Source organism: Agelaius tricolor, unplaced genomic scaffold (genome assembly GCF_023055355.1).
Source record: "Agelaius tricolor isolate 1412-34295 unplaced genomic scaffold, bAgeTri1.0.p SCAF_12, whole genome shotgun sequence".
Classification (NCBI taxonomy): Eukaryota; Metazoa; Chordata; class Aves; order Passeriformes; family Icteridae; genus Agelaius; species Agelaius tricolor.
Window position 1 is genome coordinate 12,356,212 of NW_027269272.1, and position 16,151 is coordinate 12,372,362.

The window sequence follows — 16,151 nt, forward strand, 5'->3', positions numbered from 1 at the left end:
AAGATACTGTGCTTTAGTACCACTGGCAATCCTGCCAGCATAGGAAAAATACAGACAAGAGTAAAAGCAAACATTGGAAACAAGTGCACCTGTATATATAATTAAAAGACCAAGCCAAACCAACTCTGAAGCTGAGAAATCAATCACTTTGTGAGTACACAGATAAAAAGTGTTCTGTCACAGCTTGCTTGCCTGAAATCCCCAGACAGAATGGAACAGGATTAGTGGGATCACAAGTGGTTATCCTTCTCTAATCCATTCCAGCCAAGAAGATCTGCCTTGCTGGCTCCTGCTCTGATGCACAACTGCCCAGGAAACACTGTGGGCTAAGGCCACTTAAGGCCACTAAGCCACAGTGGTGGGCTAAGCATCATTTATAACTGCCAGGCCTCTGTGCATTTTAAAATCTCTTCTTCTACTGCTTAGAATAGTCCTCCTATGAAACCAGTTGATTTGCTGGTTGCTTGTGCTCTCTTTTTTTCTGAGGTCAGACTCTGGTTTTTCGTATTTGATATTGCTGGTATTCAATCTACACGGGTCATAGAGCCTCTTGAGTCAGAAATAAATCCACATAATCTATGTATCTTTATGTTACAGCTAGTACACTTAGATGAAAAATAGCTTTAAGAATAATTTCTGCTCACTGGAATGCAGCTTTCTATCCAGAAGGTAAAATCTGGTTTGGTTTTTTTTTCCCCTCTTTGGTTCAGAGACTGTTTTACTGATTTATTAAAATACTGTACTAATTATGATGAATATATATTGAGTTGAGTGGAACTGGACTTTTAATCTCCCAAGACTTGTGATCCTTCTGCTCATATGTCCAGAGGCATTGTATCAACACAGGAAAATCTTTTCTCCCCTTAGAGCATGAGTAAATTTGATGAACCCTGTGATGTAAAAACCAGCTCATCATGCTGAAATCTGCCTTCAGAGACCAAATTCAGGTTAGACAGACCTGAAATGCTCATGTGTGCTTTTCTCACTGATAAGACAGAAAAGCCAGCAAAAAATAAAAGCTTCAAAAGACAGGAAGCACTTTGGTTCTATGAGTAGTTACAGGAGAATTAATCTGTTCCAGTTCAGACAGTTTCAGCCAACAGGTTCAGAACTAAATTACTTCTTACAAAATTGAGGAAAACTGATATTACCTGTTTATGCAGTTAAAATTAATCCACCCAATTGAATGTCAGGATTATGAAGGAAGTAATTCCAAGTTTACTTCTATGGGTTTGATGCTCATTTTCAGCTTGAACTGCTGCCCTGTGGTATTATTTTTAGTTTTTAATAAATTAAAAAAAAAACCTAGATAATTTTTATCATATTATCAATTTTGTAAATTAGTTTCCTGGTGGTTAAACTACTTTGGGGAGCTGACTCATGTTCAACTCTTAGAACTGTGGACCTGTGCATATATGCTGGTTTAAGTTTAGTTTCCTATAAAAGCAGGCAATGCATCAGTCACAGATTATGCTACAATGCTGGAATGTGTGTGCTAAAAACTGGGGCAGAAAGGTCATTGAATTCCTTTGTCTTTTCTGTGTCCTTTGTCAGTAGTTTCTGTGCCCCACTGAGCCTGGGTGTGCACTTGCAGGAGCCACTTGTGCTGCCCTTTTCCTTCCATCCCTGCTGCTTTACAGCTCTGGGTCAGCATTTCTCTGTGTGCTCAGGCAGGGTCTGTGTATTCCTCCTGGGTTACCTGGTTCTGCTTCCATTTCTCTACTTCCTTGTCCTGTTTGAGCTCAGCCAGGTGTTCCTTCATCCACACGCGCCTTCTGCCAGGCTTGCTTGACCTTCTGCATGTTGGGAGGTCCTTGTGGTTTGAAGCAGCTGTCATGGAGATCAGACTTTCCTGGGCTGATGATACTAATACCCCATGCTTCTGTATGGATGTTGATGCCACATCACTGATTCAATTGTGTTGAGTAAACAGCAACTACAGAAAAACTGCAGAATTCAGGATGGCCACAACACAGCAGCAAACATCCTGACTGTCATTGCCATTTAAGGCTTTAAAAACTCCCCAACAAAACCACAAAACCCCACCAAACTCAACCCCCCAAACCCTCAAATGCTGCCAGAAAAAGTATTTTGGTATAGGGCTTTTTATTTTATTCAGGTTCATTGTCCATCAGTGTCGTTTGGTCACTTCTGTTTCAGATACAAATTATATTACATTATTGCATTGTGTTGTAACAAAATGCTAGCAAGGCATGCAGGAACACACACCTGATTTAACTGCCTTGCATGACAAGGGCTGCTCTTTTGCATCAGTCCAATCTGAAAGCACATCCCACTAGAGGGCTCTCGTTACACGTGAAATGGAAATGTGACTCGAGCACTGCTCGGTCTTTTATCAGCTTTCCAGGTTAAAGATAGGTTTTGGTTTATTTAAACAAAGCATTGCAGTGCATCAGTGTACTGGAGTGGATCCCATTTGGAATTCGTAATTACTTTTTGGACTTTATTTTCAGAGGAAGCATGCTGATCCCACTGAAGTACTTTTAGTTTATGAACATGAATATTTTGAATAGTTCCTAATTAAACTAAACATCAGGTCCCAGTTCTTATTTCCATTAGAGCAGTAGGAATCAGATTATTATAAATGTATTATTTTATAGGTTCTGCCAATATCACTAAACTATTTTTGTGGAGACTTAGGCCAGCACATGTAAACCTTTCTTACGTGCAGATAACCCTGCTGCGTACCTCAGAGCCTTAAAGTGTATTTTACAGAAACAGACCTGTAATTAACACTGCTGTTTTCATCTATATCAGTATCCAAACAGCAGCTGTTCCTTTTTTCATTTCAACACTGTTTAAAAACTTGTAAATAAGTAACATTAAGAGCAGTTATCATCATTTCTATATAATTGTACTGTGCTATCTGCAGCCACGTTTCAAGAGAACAGATTGTGTTCTTCCATTCTGAAGACAAACAGGGCTGTGTTTGTAAAGGAATGTGGGCACAAGAAATGCAGGCAGGTGCTTTTGAAAATCCTGGTGGACTGTAACTCCTATTGCAGACCCTGGACTCTTATGTATTAACCAGTTTTGCTTTAAAAGAATTATGTCTGAAACATAGCTAATTTAGATCTGGAAATATCTCTTTGGAGTGGCACATTGCATTCCTCACCCAAGGGAAGGCCTCTCTCATCTCCAGCTGAGCCCCTGGCCTGTGCTCTCTCTTCCTTTGCCTTTCCCTGTGGATGTTTGGGACAATCATTTCTCTTTACTCCCAGCCATGTTTTACCCTAATGTTGCTCTTGCTTCCAATCTCCTAATCCACAAACCTCTTTTCTTCCAACTGACAGTTTTCAAATATTTTTCTCTTGTTCTCTAGAAACTCTAGTTGCTATAGAGACACCTGATGATTACAGAGACAGTGACTACCTTTGTTAGAACCTCAGTTGCTATAGCAATGACTGTTGGCTGTGGGTTCAGTGAAATCTGCTACATGGTTCATGCCCTTTTACACAGCAATACAGCTTGTAAAAGCTTCTTTTAATTGTTATGCTCAGTAATGAGACTGTGAGCCAAATTCTGTTCTAATTGAAGTCAGTGGGAGTTTTGCCATTAACTTCGACCACAGTTTGATCCTAAACTCCTCTGTCCATAAATAACAAAAGGAATCCACTTTCAGCACTGTGGCCAACAGGGCATGGCTTCATTCAGTCAGTAACAGCTGAACCTGGGAACAAAGCTTTAATGTCTGTCACTGATTTCAGTAAAGTCTGACTTAAATGATATTCTTTTTCTTTTGAATATTATAGAAATTCTGTGACTAAATAGTCAATTCTCAGATCAAACATATCATAGTCCTTGTGAGGACCTATGTGTATTCTTTTAAACAAAAGAATTGTGAAACAAAAATGTAACCTTTAAAGTACTTAGACTATTTCTTTTTCTTCTAGGAGAAATGTTTCCCTTTTGTTGCTTTGTGGGAATAGTGACAAGAAAGTAAACATTTTCAAGGAGATATCATCACTTCACAGAAGAGATATCCCTACTGAAATTGTAGATATAATGCTGTTCTTCCAAAGGATGTTATTTCTTGGCAGTATCCCTGAATTTTTTTTGACACTATGGGAATGACCTCTGAAGAATGTCTTAAAGTCAACTTTGTCCTTGAGCTATTTCTGTTCTACTTAAGGTATCCTGGAGATACTTTCAAAGTCACAGGAATCCCATTCAAGTAGAAGCTGAGGTTGGAAAGCACTCTATTTGCTGTGTCCATCCACAAATGTTTGTTTCATTTGGGTATGCCCGAATTATCACATACTAGGACTGTTGTAGTCATTTGTGCTTTTATCTGGCAGCCTCTTCAGGAACTCATTATTTTTCTCTTCTTTCTCTCCTTCACTGTTTCTGTGAAATTATGGGGAAATTTGCTGTGAGTTTGTGTCAGAACAGTTCTTACCCTTGATCCCATCTGTAAGGGTTAAGTTACAGGCAAGATTACAAAATGTCTCATATTCAGCATGCCCAGAATAACAAATCTGACATGCCCACTTCAACAGCTGCTGCAAAATTAAAAACCTAAGAAGTCCTCTTACAGACTTGTACCATGCATATTTTGTGTGACAATCTGCTCATTTAAAGCAGTCATGACTAGATGAAAGAAAAGTACCTGAAATAAGTGCCATTGATCTCTTTAGGAACAGCTAGGCCAGAATGAAGAGAGAAGAGATTTTCATTTGCTAAGGGAAAAGCAAGAAATGGAGAAACATTGCCATGACAGCTGAAAAACTGAAGTGACACCTTGTATCAGCACATGTTGTGTGTACATCTCTACAAGAGTCGCTCCCCAGGTACTGTCAGATGCCTGCAGAACATCAGGACTCTCTGGTACTCCCATGCTTTTGGTGTGCTCACTACTCTGTAGCATTTTTTTGTACCCAGACCAAGATACAGAAGGAATCCAGACTCACCTATCTCTCCTTTCCCTTCATGTAATTCCCTCAAAACCTGGCATTTTTTTTCTTGCTGCAGCAGCCATTTTTATTTCTCTTTCTTCTGTGCTCCAAAGATAAGCTGGGCAAGACTCCTACAAGAAATAATGAAAAAAACCCCCTTTCTTATGAATTCTGCTCTCCTCTGGTGATCAGTTTTGTGTGCTGGTCAAAGAGCATTTAGGCACTCCTTTGTTTGTACACAAGCCTGTTGGTCAAAGTGCTCGTTCTTACTGTTCATGAATGCCAGGCTTTCTGTGAGCACAGGCTCATGAATTGTGAACAATGACCTATTGTGAATCCTGTGCAATTATCTTATTGCATTTCTGATTAATTTAGCACCAAAAAATCAGAATGAAAGAATAATTTAGATTTGAAAGGACTTTAAGGGTCATCTCATCCAAAGTCTGAGCTAGCTAAGATTGGGCTTGAAGATGCTCAGTGTCTCACTGTGTTGTTTTATTTTTCTGGGCATTTAATTTGCAGGTATAAGAGAGAGAAAGCAAAAAAGTACTGCATTCAGTAGTGTTAGAATTTTGAGTTTTGTACACAAAAAAATTATAATGTAGAGATGAAATTCAAAAGTCATACATAAACTCCATTGTACTCAAAGCATCCTCTGCTGACTCTAGCATTTTCATTCCTCTGTCAGTTTGGACATGGAATAACATTAGAACTGCTGCTTTTCTTATTTAAGTTTCACTTTCTTAGGCTTTACATGAACATATTCCACCAGTCTGTTATGGAAGACACAGGAGAAATACTAAAAATTCTTGGGGATCATTAATTTTTGTGAGATTTTCTGCTTTGCTAGAAAAAGCTTGATGAATTGTGTTCTGTGTAATCTGTTCTATTTCTGAGCCATATGAGGAATTTTGTCCTATCTTCTAACATGCATACACAATGTATTTTGGATTATTCACACAGTCTGCTTGGATATCTAGTGAATTCTGGTATTTGGAGGAAAGATATTATTTTCTACGCCCTTCTAGTAAAAGTACATTATCTGACACGAGCAACAAACCAACCCAAGGCTGTGTTTGTTGCTGTCAGAGGGCAAAGAGATACTTATTCTCTCTTTGAGGCTGTTCTTTCCATCCATGCCCACATTAAAGCTTGCAGCAGTTCTCTGGCCCTGGGAAGGAGAGGAACCTCTGGGGCTCACCATCCCAAGGTACTAAAGGCTTGGAACAAGCCAGATTTGTGGGTCTTCAAATCACACCTGTTTTCTGACAGGTGCTCCCTAATAAATGCTCATCTGGTTAAACAATGCACTGCCAGGACACTCAGACTGCTGTGGATGTTCTTGTCTCTCACAGGTTAGACACTTTAGGAGGAAGCAGCATATCTGCTCAGCATCCTTGGGAGTACAAGAAAACAATTTTAGGATAAATCAGCTAAGTATCCCAGACAGAAAGGGGCAGGAAGTCATTTAAGCTGAGCCAGCACTTGTGGCTTTCCTGCTTTGTCCTCAGCTTTGCTGTTAACAGAGTTCTTTATCCACCTTGTCCTTCCCCTTGCCAGTCTCCTGCCTCCATTGCAGGTCAGGAGAAGCAGTTGTTCCTTACAGAGCAGCTCTAGCAAGAAAAAAAGGAAAAAGGGTGTTGGACTTAGATTGACATCTGTTGGTGCTTGCCATGGCTTCTCTGGAGCACAGCTTGAACTCTTGCACTAATGTTCTCTCCACCATGGCCAAACCTGGCAACACGCTGCCTGCTGAGCCCAGCCCTGCAGGCACCAGGAACTCAGCCACCAGGAACAAGAGTCTCTGAAATGGAAAGAGCCACCAGTAAGGGATTATTGGATCAGTGTCTCACAGCAATCCTTTGGAAATTTGTTTTGGAGCAGCACACCCCAGATCTTTGTGCATCCACATATTCTGGCACTTGAAAGAGGAATCAACTGAACTGGTCTTGGAAAAGAGGAGAAATTGGAACTTACTGACCAGTTACCCTTTACTGGTTGTGAAGGCAGAACACTCATAAAGACTGAGCATTCCTCTTGTTGCTTGGAGCTTCTTCCCACCTTCCAAATGTATAGAGAAATAGCCTTTAAATGTAGTTCTTCCTATATTTCACAATATTCCCCAAGGCAAAAAAAAAACCCCAAAAACACCAGGGTACTTCTGGGGACTTAAATGGGATATATTACATCATAAAACAAGCTTGCCACATTCCTGTGCAAGCTTAAAGGTTCTCTTTGTCATTCTGGAAGACTCTGCCAGCAAAACACAGGCTATTATGCTTATCTGTTCTCTGGTTTTGAATATGGCCTTTTGTTGAAAGATCCAGTTCAACATGGGTGAGCAAATGGTCACTTATTCCCTTTGAAAGAAAGCAATTCCTTGAGTTCAATTTACATCTTGCACATTGATTTAATTTTAGGGGTTTTAAAAGAAGTAAAATTTAAAATACCATTATCTGGCTATGGGAGTTGTTCTTCTATCTAGGAATTATGAATTTAAAAATATAATATTATTGTTAACAACATTTGAAATGTGGCTATAAAAATGTTTTATAACAACAAAACATTATTTTTCATGTGTTACAATAGTAGGAAAAACCCAGTATGTTGGTATCCTGATAATACAATGGGTTGCATTTTCTTAATGAAAGTTCAGATTTCAAAATCTCCTTCTGAATTCTCCATAGAAAACAATTCCATTGAATTTAATAATTACCCTCTCACATAAGAGCTAGACTTCTCAGGAAAAAAAGTTGGTAAAAGTATTTTAATATATTATTTAAAGTTACTATAACATCATTCAGCATATCCTCAAAATGAAATATTATATGCTGAGACAAACGTCTTACTATATTGCTTTTTTAAAAGAAAGTGTATCATGTAAGTTTTCAAGTAATATTTCAACAGATATACAGCATTTTAAAAGGTAGGTTAAGATATAATTTTTAAATTGAATTACAGTCATGGTAGACAAATAGAGGAATATTTGGATACCAAATGGGAATTGGCAAGTTTTTATGTCCTTCCTTAACAATTTTAGAATTCATATTAAAATTATAATTTTGTAAAAGAAAATAGGACAATTTTTGATATTGCAAGAACTTCCTGAGACAATACTCAAATTTATCACTCATTTGCAGTGGATGGGAAGGAACCATAAGAACAGCTAGCCAGGTAAACAATGTATTTTAAACAGAACTTTGGCTCAGGAACTAATTCTAGAGTTAGCTTGATTTGCCATCTGCTCAGCCATAAATTATTGTTGTTTTCAGCTTGGCTTTTTCTTTCTGTGCAATCTAAATCTAAACCAGACACATTTTTTTTGCAGTTCACAGAGGTGATATTGCCATGAAAACAAACAATCACTACTTGTTACTTGTGTTCTGTCATTCTATATGAATTCATTATAAAAATAAATCCCATTTGATATTTTTACATCTGAATTTAGGCACTTGAGGCCACCTTTTTTTTTAAGAACACATACTATTGTTATATAGAATATGTTATTTGTCCTAAGGAAGCATTAAATGACTTTAAATAGTCCAAACATCTTCCTGTAAGTGAGGTAATATTTTCAAAAGTACTGTAAATAATGGATTTTGTTTCCAGCATTCATATCTGTAAGCAAAAGTTGCTTTTTGAATAGAAGTCAATACAGTGTGAGTTAGTGGGGGAAAAAGATATTTATTTCTTAAATAACAGTAAAAACTTGGAGCTTTATAAATAGGATCTTTTCCTCCTACTCCTTTTCACATGATGGATTTTCTTACAAAACCCCAACCAAACAACAAAAACCAGACAGTGATTACAAAATCTTGAAGGAAAACGTAAAAGGGCTTTTGGAATTAAACTACCCTTCACAAGAAATCACCACATATTTTTCCACCTTGCTTTTCTTGAAACATTGGATAAATGTTAGAGCTCATGGAAGTACATCTACAAAGAAAGTGGGAATTGGTGCCATTTCTCTTTCATGAAGAGGCAGGAATCATTTCCTAGGGGACAGTCACATCATCTTGTAAGAAAACTCATACAGCAAGGACAGGCAAATTCAGCTAATCTGTGGAGTCAAGGAAAAACTCTGAGCCCTCAATGCTGAGACTAGTGTTGAGATGGGACTGGAAGCAGGCAGCATCACTCAAAATATGGATCCTGTAAACCAGGAGGAAAACTGCCTCAAAAGCACAGAGGTGTTAGGAAGCCACTTCCCAATAACTGAATGGTTTCATTTTTTCTTTGAACCCAGCATGACTATTTGGGAGCTATGGCACTTCTTTTTCAGAAATTGATGCTTTTGGTAAGACAAACTGTGAGTGAAAATTGCTAATAATAAATGTAGAACTAATGAAGTCAACTTCTTCCAAAGTCCAGATATGAGACAGCAGAGGCATCTGAATTCCTTTCCTGACTTTGCCACATATTTTAATGGTAGTTATCATTTATGACTTGTAGGATATGATTTATTTCTGTTTGCAAATGATTTTGGGATTCCTGAGTAGTTACAGGCCAAGTGTTCAGAAGTGTAATGAATTGCCAAGTAATTCAACATTTTTCTAAAGTAACATATCCAGCTATAGAGGGGCTTCATATTTCATGTCACCATGCTCAATCCTTTATTTGGAAGAAATGCTGCCAATAGCTGTACAGAGGACTTTCCCTCCCACTGCCCTCTGCTTCAGTCCCATTTGCAGTAATCTAAGATGTCTTTGTTCTCTAAGCACTTAACTATGGAGTGTAATTCAGAAACCACCATTTTTAAGTTACTTCCACAATGTACAAAGGTTTGCATGGGAGAATGACATTTCTAAAACTGCAGAATCACAGAAAGCTGGAACCTTGCCTGCAGGAGTACAAAATTATGGTTGTCAAATGTGAGCACACCCAATTTCTTTGTGTACCTGTAAGTGTGAGATGTATATTAACTCCACTAAACAATATTGTATCATAAACAGGTTGAAGGAGCACCTTCTGTTCACTTGAATACTGAATAATATACTGAGGAAGATGAAATCAACACCAGTCATGTATGCCATACATAAATAAGTGTGGGGAAGAACTAGCATGGAATCTATGTATTAAAAGGTATTTTTTAGAACAGCAGACCTCAATGCTTAGCATGTCTTCATACATGATGTTTTTACTATAAACTCTGCAATGTTTTTTTCCTTGTACCATTAATGTCTAGGAAGCAAGATTTTCATCTTCAACAGCAGCATTTGGACAGATATTTAAAAAGTTTATTTGAAAGAGAAAAAGCTGTTGCAGTGAGTTGGTTTTCTGTCCTGTCCCTGCTGGAGACACAAGGTTGGACTCTGAGTTGAGTCACAAATGAAAGAGTAATTTTCTGCCAGTCACCATCTGTGCAGTGTCCCAGCACTGCCACACATCCAAGCCTCATTCTGCATGCTCTGGAACCCAAGTCACAAGGACACACACATCCCTGCCTCAGCAGTGAGAGGCACTGACAGTGCTTGGGAGCACTTAGGCAGTGACTGCATGATGGTTCATTGTGTTACTGCTTCACTTATTAAAAGCAGATCCACATCTCTCTCGTGTCAGAGGAGAACAAGATCACAATTTGGCACCATAGCAGTGAAATAACTCATCTGCTGCCTAATGCATTATTCTGTTAAGCACCAATACACCAACCAGTCCCAGATATAATCCCCTACGTTTTGTTTTAATCCTTCTGCACTTTCAAATGTACTTCCAATGTTGGAGATTTTTTTTTCTGCATGGAAATAGAATTACATCTTTAAGTTTGGGCAATGAAACATTTGCATCTGGCATGAGTGACTTTGATACCTACAGCTAGATTGCATTAAGCTGAGTTTGCTGCTGAAAACTGACAGGGCTTACAATTATGCCGTCATAGGATCTGCAGAAGCAGAGCAGGGAAGCAGCATTTGTGAGGCTGCCCTGTGCCAGATGGCACACCATGGCAGAAAAATCTATTTGAGCCCTTGTGTTCTTGCATTATAACCAGCAGATTGTCAGCTGGAGTAAAGTACAGAAAGTATGTAATTTAGCTGACCTTGTCTCTGTAGGAATTTTCAGATCAGAGGATGAAACTCTTGATGTTTTTCCTTGGTGAGGCAGTTTCATTTTTTCTTCTCTCTCTTGTATGAGATGTATCAGTAGTAGATAAGGACTGCTGCAAAACTTGCTCTGAAATGTGAGTTTTTGAACTTGAAAGACATGCCATTTTAATAAAATGGCACTCTAATACTGCTGCTCAATCCTATGACCTCAGATCACTAAAAGTAAGTTTCTTTGGACTGCAAATTACAAAGTACAGCTCTATTAGTTTTCATGAGTGCATGCTAGAAATTGTGTAATTTCATGTTGTGATCTTTGAGTCAAACTTCAGACACAAAATCAGGCTGCTTTGTAATTCATCTGCAACTTCCCTGGACAAACCACTTCAGTGTGAAGACACCTTGTGATGTAACACAGAGTGGCCAGCAGGTACCAACCTTTGAGCTGAATTTGCTGTGGTTGTGATGTACCTAAACCCACTTGTGTGGATGTAACCCCCTTTCAGCAAAGCCTGAGGCACGAGTAACCAGGATCTCCTTGTTCTATTCATCCTTGTCACAAGGTCTGCAAACATGTAGGCCTTGTTACCATGTCCATCTGCAAAACTGGGGAAGCACTATATGTTTTTCCATATGTGAAACTGTTGGCTGAAGCCAAAACTAGCTAGAACTGGCTTGCAAGTTACACAACTTGACAGCAATTTGTTATTTATTTCTCAGCAGAGTGTTAAGCAGATGACTACATATATCAGATTCATTTTTCTCCTTCCTGTATATCAACTATTGTTGGGTTTTCATGAGCTTCATATTTCCTAGACCAGAAAGGACAGACACTATGCCTTACATACTGCATACAATTCAATTTAAGAAAGCTACCTCTTGATTAAGCTAAATTCATTGCTTAACTGACCAACAGTTTATTCTGCAAGTGTGAAAAATCACAGAATCACAGATTAATTTAGAATGCAAAGGCAGTCAGAAGATCATATAATCCATGTCCCTGATGAATGTGTGTCCAGTGTGGGTTGATTTCACCTGATTCCATGAGACCCCAACCTTCCTAGGCTTGTTATCAACCTGGTATGAGCCTGTGGGACAGCAGTGGGATGGCTCTGTGGGACTTTGCAGGTAGAAGGAAGTGAACTGTGCCTCCATGGAGAAGCTGGTGTCAGCTCTGACCCAGCAGGCACTGGCTGCAGTAGGTGCTAACTGACACAGTGCATTCCACCTCTCAGCAAAAATTTCTTTTCCAAACTTGTAAACCAGCCTGCAACATTGAAAGAGAATTCTGCCTCCAATACACCTTGGTTGTTTTATTGAATTTTTAAGAATCCTCAGTGGTTGCTTGACTAAGAAGAAGGATAATTCTGCCTGCATAAGTCAAGGTAAAATTGTTCTAGATAATTATTTCTTTGCTGCAGATAATTTTCTCTTTTATTAGACAAACACTTTGGAAAAAAATTTTTCCTAGACTAAACTAATTAATTTCCTGAGACAATGTGGAACTTTTCATAGCTCCTATATAGTAATAGTGCCAATTCCACACTAAATAACATTTTTAGCAGTTAAGAAAAAAAATTAAATTCTTTTTGAATTGTATTTTTTGAGAAGAGGTGTGCTAATTTCTTATGTGGTCAGACTTTTCTTTGAAAGCACAGCCCTTACAATTTTTTAAAATCTGTCTATCCTGGTGTGGTTTATTATTCTCCAGGTTGCTTCTCTATGTGTTCTGCCTCATACAAGAGTAACAAAACTAGTTTGGTTTTATCCACTACTGTAAGATGTAAAAGCCTCATTTCACTTTCTGTGGATTTTCTCCATTCCACAGAAATTAGAGCTTTATCCAACACTTAGCATTAAAGCAGAAATACCTTAATTCCCTTTAGCAGTGCTGTTTTCAGTGACTCAGTCTTCCTTGCCTTTTCTAAACCCCTCTGCTGTTTGTTGCTTTGACACATACTTCCTTGGTGCTCTCACTTATCAGATATAATTGCATTTCAAATGAGTGGTTCATTTATCAGTGACACTTGAACCTGTAAGGAATTGGCACTGGTACCTCCAGAACACTGCAGCAGTGCTGACAGCAGAGATGTCTGTGACTGCAGTTATGGCCTACACAGGAGAAAACACCTTGGGAAGAATCCTCACAGGAAAAAAGAGTAGCCTTAGTTAAGGAGGGACACGTAGGCCATTAGTGGATCTTGGTAACACTTCCACAGTTTAAACCTTTACTTTGGAAATTTGATCTTGACTGCAACATTTTCCAATTAGAAGCTAATTTCAGATCTTCCTTTCCTAAGCAAATATTCTTAAAATGGTGCAGTCCCTTGACTATTATTATTATCAATAGTTTGCAGTGTTTTCAGAAGCTCTTCTTAAAGACACAGTTATATTGGTAGCCCTATTCTAAAACTTGAATTTATCTACCAACTCCTACCTGTGTTCTATCTTTTCTACATCAAATCTTAATTTTTAAACATGCTTTATCACCATGTAGTAGGTTCTGTTTTCATTCTTTGTATTTAACCCTCCTTACAAAAACTTCTATTATCATAGTTTAAAATTTAGCTTTATATTTCTCATTACTGTTATTCTCATTATCTGTCATAACTTGTTCTAGCACATACTTCGTACCACAGTAAAATTGATTTAATTTCACTTTTACTTTACATAAATTTTTATCTTCTAGGTGAAGTTTTAAGATTGTTTGGCAAGTGTAGCATATTCCAATACTTAATTTTCTCAATGATTTTATGTGGGTTTATGTGGCAAGGTTTTGCTCACAGGGGCATGGTATGTGTGTGCTGCAGGGGTGGTATGAATGTACCTTAAAGTGATCGTGATAAAGGAATAGAAAAAACCTCAGCTATTAAAAAGTAGCATCCTTTGTGGCAGCTATTTCTTAGTCGAGTTCTGCATTTCATGACTGTAGTTAGTACTTTCAGAGTCACCAACTGTTTCTTTGTTTCTTCCAGTATGACTTAATTTTAATGAGCTCCATGATTTCACATTATGTTCCCTACTCCTGGAAGTTATCAAAATGCAGTTAAGAGAACTTCTACATCCTTTAGAAGATTCATCCCCATGGCAGCAAACTTTCAATTAGGTTTTAAAAAATGTATCAATAAATGGACATGAAAGCAAGTGTTTTAGGCCTTCAGTTTACACTGAAGTCGAAGCGTTTGAAGATGCAATGTTTTATAAACAGAATAATAATGGACCTAACTGTCAAACAGTTGATCTGCCGACAATGTTCAAATATTTGCATTTGTTTCATGTGTGAAAACCAAATACAGTAAAACTAAATATCTTATGGTTGTTTTATACTTTGAAAGGTGATATGGTTGCAGGGTATGGACCCTTAGGGACAAGCTACTGGGCCAAAGCAGATGTCCCTGTCGACCAGCAGCCTGTCATGAAGCATATCCAGGGAATGGATGTCTAGGAAGCAGCAGGAATAGGGTGTACATACTGCTGCCCAATCCTTCTGCAGACTTTTTGCTCCTGAGCAATCCTTTTCAGCCCAGGGACTTCCAAAGTCAGTTTCCATGTACTTGGTTAGCACCAATGTGCTTCTCTTTTGAACTCTCCATTCTTCCTTGGAACCAAGAGAAACTCCGTCCATCTGCAATGCCTGGAGTTCCACAGCTCTGTCACCCAGTGCAGCACTTGCTACTCTGAAACAGGATCCTACAAGCTTAATCTGGGGGGCCAGGGTTAATTGGTTCTTGTAGTTCTGGTGGTAGAAAAGCTGAAGAATTTCTGAGACATACCCAGCCTTTCCATCACACTCACCACCTTGTACTTTATCATACCCTTCCATGGTACCTTCTTCTCAAACCCAGTAGTTCTAGTTTACTTCATGGCTTCTAGGAAGGAAGTTGTATTTTTGGTCAACCTTTAGCTCTTCTCTGAATCTTTTCCAGTCCTAGTTTATGGTTTGGTTTTTTAACAGGACCAGCACAACAAACAGTAAGTTCAGATTTTAATTCTTTCAACCCTTTTCTATGCCACATAATACTCTACTTCTACAAGTAATACTAGAGATTTCAATCTGACTTGTAATCTCTCTGTGTTATATTTTCCTCATCTTTAAGGAAGGGATAACATAAAATACTTCTCTGACAAGATTTTTAAGAAGATGGATGTGATTAGTTTACTCTTACTGACATGAGGAACACATTTCATATTTCCTCTGCCCTCTGGACCAAAAGACACTCTGTTTAGGAGGTGTCTCAATGGCACAGCACAATGGCATAGCTGAGATCTAAAGACATCTCTGAAATGTAAAACCAAACAGAGCACAGAGCTGGAGGCCATCTGATGATTTTAGTTTTTAGAGTATGGAACATTAAAATATGGAACAGAAGTCCCAGCTATAGATTCCTCCCAGAAAGGCTGGCAAGGGACAAAAACTTCTTCATAACTATTGACTATAATTGCTATAACAATCAATAAATATGGATAGCAAAGGCATTTTCTGAAACTGAATTGCTGGAAAATCTTCTAATGTTTTGAATTTGACAAAATAGTATGGAAGAGTAACTTCTCATGGCACAAAATCATGTTAAAGCTAAGGTTCTATCTATTTTTCAACAACTTTAAGACTGAAACCAAAAAACTAAATAAACCTAACTCACAGATTGGCTGCATTTGACATCAGATGTGTAGCTTTTGAAATGCTGATGTCTTTTTTCAGGCTACGCATGTTAAAACGGAATGAAGAGGCATTGTCAGCTTTAATGTATATATGCAACAGCAATGAAGAGCAAGCAGCTGCTGTTGTGGATCCCAGTTACCATAGCAATGCATTCCTGTAGACATTTACAATCTCATTTATAATAACAGTGCCTTTAGTAAACAAGAATGCAAAGTTGCTGATAGCATTCATGTGGTTTCCTGTATTATGGATTTTAGATATTTACAATAAAACAACTTCATTATCGATGGACAATCCCACTGAAGGAACTTGATGAAGTAAATTATTAATTGAATCAGTTACTTCAGACACAGGACCACTCCATAGAAGTCCAAGCCAGTACCCAAAAAAATGATATATTGCATATGGTGCAGTTTTACCAGGTTCATACTTATACAAAAAAATACAAAAAGAAGAAAGTTCACAGGCCCACAATTTCCATGCCATGAAAATTCTGATTAGTATAATATAAAACAGTCTGATCATAGAGTGGTATAC